Below are 6,469 nucleotides of genomic sequence, written 5' to 3'. Positions count from 1 at the left end.
TTTTCTTAGAGCTTTTATCATGAAATGGTGTTGGATCTTATCAAAGGCTTTTTCTGCATCTATTGAGATGTTCAAGTGGTTTTTGTCTTTGCTTCTATTAATGTACTGTATTATATTTATAGATTTGATGGTCTGTCAATCTTGTTTATTTTTTCAAAGAACCAGTTTTATGTTTGGTTGATACTTTGTATGTTTTTTTGGTCTTTATTTAATTAATTCCAGCCCCTTTTCTTATTATTTTTCTCCTTCTGCTTGTTTTGAGTTTTGCTTGTTCTTGTTTAAGATTTTAGATTTAATTCAAATCTTAAGTAAGCCACAGAGGTGGACAACCTCATATGGCAAATAAAGGTTTTGGCTTAGCTGCACTTTTAAGTAATGAAAATATAATTATGCCTGTGATCTTAGCTTCTACTTATACATAAAACTACATATTGTACTCCTAACAACAATAATAAAAATAATAATGAACCCTGGTGTGGTGGTGCAATCAGGTGGCTGAAGCAGGAATGTCATGAGTTCAAGGCAAGTCTGAGCTATTTAGCAAGTTTCAGTCCAGCCTGGGCTACATAGCAAGATAATCTGCTTAGTAATTATGCTTTGGGGAGGTTCAAGTCTGTATTCCCAGCTACTGAGGAAGTTGAGACTGGGAAGATCACAGCCCCAGGCAAAAAGTTAAAAAGACCCCACCTCAGCAAATAATTCAGGTATGGTGGAGTACTCTGTATTTCCAGCTATGTGGGAGATGTATGTAGGAGGTTATGCCCAAGTCTGGCACTGGCAAAAAGCATGAGACTCTATCTGAAAAACAGCTAAAAAGTGAAAAGGGGTGGCATGTGGATAAACTGATAAAGCACTTGCATAACAAGTACAAGGTCAGGAGGTCATACCACAGTACCACAAAACAATGATAATAGCATTATTTATTGAAAGTTTATTTCTATATGAACCACCATTTCAAGTGACTTAAACATAATAACATTTAATTCATAAAAATATGTAAATATTACCCCCATTATATGGCCCAGAATTCTAAAGTATTAAACTCAAGATCACACAGGTAATAGAGATGGGAGCTGAGACAGTCTAATTTCAAAGATTGTGATATGAACCATTATAACAATAGAGAACAGATACAAAAAATAGAAGATACAAAGTAATAAACAATATCCATGCAATTACCGGCATTGGAAATTCAACAGGCTACAAAAGCTGTTCTCCAGGGTTACATGGTAAAAGATCAATGTAGAAAGTAAAATGAGCAGATATTATTCACAATGTCAACAAGAATTATAGAACCTGCAGGAGTAAATGTAAAAGGAAGTATACAGAATTCATAAATAAAATACAACTTATTTGTAAAGGGTATCAAAAATGTGAACAAGTATTGATAGATGAAAACACAAAACCTAGATAGATAGTTGGATAGATAGACAGATATATAGATAGGTAGATAGATAAATAGATCTAATTCAATTCCAAAGTCCCAAGCAGGACATGTAATGATGATCGATAAGTTATTCCCTAAAGACTTATTGAAAATAGTTAATATTGAAAGAGAATAAGATATCTAGATACAAAGAATACATAGTAATGAAGTTATTAAGGTAATGAAACATTGACAGGAAAATGGACAAAGCAATGGGACAGAATAGAAATCTAAACTCTAAAGGACATCTGAGATCTATACTGAGGGACATCTATGTACAAACATTATAGATTAGAGAGGTGCAATTGCAACCCAGTGTAGAAGGATATACTATTCAAACACAGTTCTGGGATCATATAGAAAAAGAATAAAATTAGATCTTTTCCTGATAAAAAATATACAAAAATTATAAGTAGATAAAAGATGCACATATAAATTGTAAAACTTTAAAACTTTTAGAATAATAGAAATTTGTCTTTATAATTTGAGGGTGGGAAGAGTTCCTTAAAATTCAAAACTAACTGGGTTAGATTTCATCTCAAACCAGTTAAAATGACCATAATCAAGGGTAATAACAACAACAAATGCTGGTGAGGATGTGGTGAAACAGGAACCCTTATACACTGCTGGTGGGATTGCAAGTTAGTACAACCACTATGGAAAATAGTATGGAGATTCCTTGAGAAACTAGAGATAGAACTGCCATATGATCCAGTTATACTGCTCCTGTGCATCTACCCAAAGGAATGTAAGACAAAATACAGTAGAGGTACCTGTACAGCAATAGTTCATCACAGAAGTATTCACAATAGCCAAGCTCTGAAAACAAACCATATGACCTTCAACTGATGAATGGATCATGAAATGTGGTACATATACACAGTGGAGTATTACTCAGGCACAAGGAATAATGACATGGGGTTTGAAGGTAAATGGATGCAATTGGAGGACATCATGCTAAGTGAGGTTAGCCAGAAAAACAAAACATGCATGTTTTTTCCATATGTGGAATATAGATCCAAAAATAAACATATACACAAAAACAAGCATGATCATTTACAAACTCAGATATAAAACATGTTTGTAACAGTGGAACTACTCTATGGAACTCAGGGAAAGAGGGAAAGGGGAAGAGAATGATAGCACATCAGTAATATCACATACCATAAGATGAAAATGTAGAGGACATAAGGATGTGTATTGAAAACTGTTGAAAAATAAGGGGTGGGAGGTAAAGGGGTAAGGGAGAGTATTCAAAGGGATTGAACAGACCAAAATAAAGCGCACCCACAGTGGGCATACATTTAGACATCTCTTTGAAAATCAACTTAAATATTAATAACAAAAATCAGTACTGAAAGATAGGCACAGTGTGTGCAGGGAGGGTACTACTGGAGGGGAGAGGGTGAAGGAAAAAGATTAAGGTGACAGTATTTGGTTGATGGACTTCATATACCTATATGAAACAGAATTAGAAAACATCTTGAAATTGCTTTAGGTGGGGCGGGGAAGAGGTAAGGTGAGAGAAAATGGGGGCAATGTAAATAATAAACAATATAAGTCTCATTGGAATTGTCACTACAAATCCTGCCCCATACAACAAATATATCCTAATAAAAAGTTTATAATAAAAAAATTCAGAAAGACAAAAATCATAAGAGAAGACTAAAAAGTTTTACTATGTAGATATTAAAAGATTCTATATAAGAAATATTGTAAAAAATTGGGGAAGATATTTGCAAGGTGTGTAACCTGAGACATAATAAACAGAATGCATAGAGATGCAAAATACTTCTAAGTAGGGAAATGGTTAAAGGAAATGAACTTTGAAAGAAAAACTCACGTAGTTATAATTATAAAACTATGACTTTAAAGGATACACACCAACTTCAGAACAGATTTAGCTTCTAGGATGGGAGAGAGATTAATTAGGAAAGATGTTGAAAGTAAGCATTATGTTATTTGTTCAAATTGAATCAAATATAACAAAATGTCAGCATTTGTAAAAATGCCTTCTCTTTTCACTATAGTTTGGAAACATTTATAATTTGTAAAAAGTTGAGGAGGATACAAGATGGCAACTAGGGTGCAGAAGCAGACAGTGTGAGATCCGTGAATCAAAAATCTTGCTGAGACACTGGAGCCAAGCTTGGTGGAAATAAAGCACCAAGAAGAATCAAAACTTTGAAACCCTGAACCCCTAACCTGTGGAAAGCTTCTCCACACCATGTTACACTGACAAAACAAGAGGGCTGCCACTGCCTTGAGACACCAGCTCCAAACCTGCTTGGGAGACATTCAGCAGACCAACAGGTGAGTGCCAAGCATCACATGGAATTCCTCCAGCCACCCCTGGGATAAATCAGCATAGCCCCCTGGGCAGACTGCCCCCCCCCACACACACAAAATCCTGAACAATAAACAAGGAACTGAAAACTAACAAACAGCAGAGGGACAGAGTTGCTGAAAGTGCACCAGAGAAGGAGGGAGATGCAAGGAGCTGATCTCAGTGTGAATTTCCAGTGAACAAAGGCTGGAAAGGCAGAAGGGCTGACAGCAGGCTGGTGATAAGTCGCTGCTTGAATTAGGGCAGGTAGCAATCCAAAAAGCTCATCTCTTGAGCCAGTGAGCAACATCCAAAGTCAAACAACACTGCAAAATTGAAAAACAATCAGCAAACCATCACAACATGCTGACACCAGGGGGCTGATCTTGTCCCAGAGAAAGGGGGTGAGGCAAAGAAACAAGCCCCCAATAAACCAGCACAGCAAAAACCCAATTCCAAACCAAGGCAGCTGGTGAGCTACAGAACTGATCTCCAGAACCTGAGGACAACATACAAACTTAAACTGCCACACCCCTCTGAGGAAGGATCTGAACAAGCAGCTGCCACTGAAAGACAGAAGGAAAAAAAAAACACTACCCTACCACCTGGTGAGACTACGACAGAGCTTCTGTTTAAATACCAACATCAGGACTGGATGATGGAGGAGTAACACCAGAACTTAAGACTGAAATTCTATTGTTCCTGAACCTGAATGTTTTTTGTTAGTTAGTTTGTTTGTTTTGTTTCTTGTTTGTTAGTATGTATTTATTTGTTCATCTCTCCCCATTGGTTTGTTTTGTTTTCTTAATTTTACTATTGTGAATTAGTTAATACTAAATTATACCCAGACCAGGGACAGAAACATCACACACACACAAACACACACACACACTAAGCTAAAAACCCAATACAGCCACAAAACAAAATTAAACCAAGAGAAAGAAAACAGGTGACTGAAACCACCAAATAACCTATCAATAACATAGTGACACGGTATAAAGTGAAGTGATGGGAAGAAGAAAAAGGGATGGAAACAATTCTCCTCCCCAAAATAATTTAATACAGGATTCAGAGGGAAATGAACAAAATGGATACCCAGTTCTGGACTCCAATAAAACAAAGATAAATGATTTCAAGTAACCCAACGATGACCACAAGGACAACTTCAAAGAAGAAATCCTGTAAATAATCACTGAGTATCATGGAGATGTTACTAGACATTGTTAACAAAAACATACAAAAGCACTCAAGAAATTTCAAGACACCAAAAATCCTGCAAGTAATCACTGAGAATTTCATGGAGATGTTACTAGACATGGTTAACCAAAACATACAAGAGCACTCAAGAAATTTTAAGACACCAAAAATAAAGAATATGAGAAGACACAGAAACAAATAAATGAACTCATAGCAGCCCTAAATAAACACCAAAGTGAAACAGAGAACACTATAAATAGAGAGATAAATGAATTAAAGATGAAAATTAACAATATTAAAGAGAAAGTGACCCATGATATGGAAAACCTCAGAATAAAGAATGAAACAGAAATACAAAACACAATGGAAGGCCACTGTAGCAGAGTAGAACAAGAAGAAGACAGCATCTCAGAACTTGAAGATAAAATAGAAATTAAAGGAAAAATTGAAGAGCTATTCAACTCAAGAACTGTGAAAGGAATATGCAAGAACTCACTGTCCCCATCAAAAGACCAAACCTGAAAATCATGGGCATTGAAGAAAGAGAACAAGTGCAAGCAAAAGGGATTCATAATATATTCAACAAAATAATAACAGAAAATTTCCCAAATCTAGAGAAAGCTATGCCAACTCAGGTACAGGAAGCATATAGGACACCAAACAGACTTGACCAAAATAGAACTACCCAACAACATATGATCATTAAAACAACAAGCACAGAGAATAGAGAAAGAATATTGAAGGCTGTAAGAGAGAAAAAAACAAATACAAAGATAAACCCACCAAAATCACAGCAGATTTCTCAATGGAAACCTTAAAGGCAAGATGGGCATGGAATGAGGTATTCCAAGCACTGAATGAAAATAACGTCAATCCTAGGATACTCTACCCAGCAAAACTATCACTAGATGGTACAATAAAAGTCTTCCATGATAAACAGAAATTAAAACAATATATGACAACAAAGCCACCACTACAGAAGATTCTTCAAGGAATTCTGCACACAGAAAATGAAAGCAAAAAAAAAAAAAAAGAGAGAGAGGACAGGTAGTACCAAACTACAGGAGAAGAAAAGAAAAGGAATCAGAGAGTAACATTGATTCAGCCTCACACAATCAAACCCTTAAACAACAAAAACAACTAAATGACGGGAGTCACCACATACCTATCAATATTGACAATGAATGTTTACAGAATTAACTCCCCCATCAAAAGACACCTTTTGGCAAACTGGATTAAAAAGGAAGATCCAACAATCTGTTGTTTACAGGAGACCCATCTCATTGACAGAAACAAGCACTGGCTTAGGGTGAAAGGCTGGAAAAAGATTTACCAAGCCAATGGCTCCCAAAAATAGGCAGGAATAGCAATACTTATCTCAGACAAAGTAGACTTCAAACTTACACTGATCAAATGAGATAAAGAAAGATACTCTATACTAGTAAAAGGAGAAATACACCAAAAGGAAATAACAATTTTCAACCTATATGCACCCAATGTCAGTGCACTCAATTTCATCA

This window comes from Castor canadensis, chromosome 12, assembly GCF_047511655.1.
Source record: "Castor canadensis chromosome 12, mCasCan1.hap1v2, whole genome shotgun sequence".
NCBI classification, from domain to species: domain Eukaryota; kingdom Metazoa; phylum Chordata; class Mammalia; order Rodentia; family Castoridae; genus Castor; species Castor canadensis.
The sequence above is the reverse complement of the archived record's forward strand: the minus strand, read 5'-3'. Positions refer to the sequence as shown.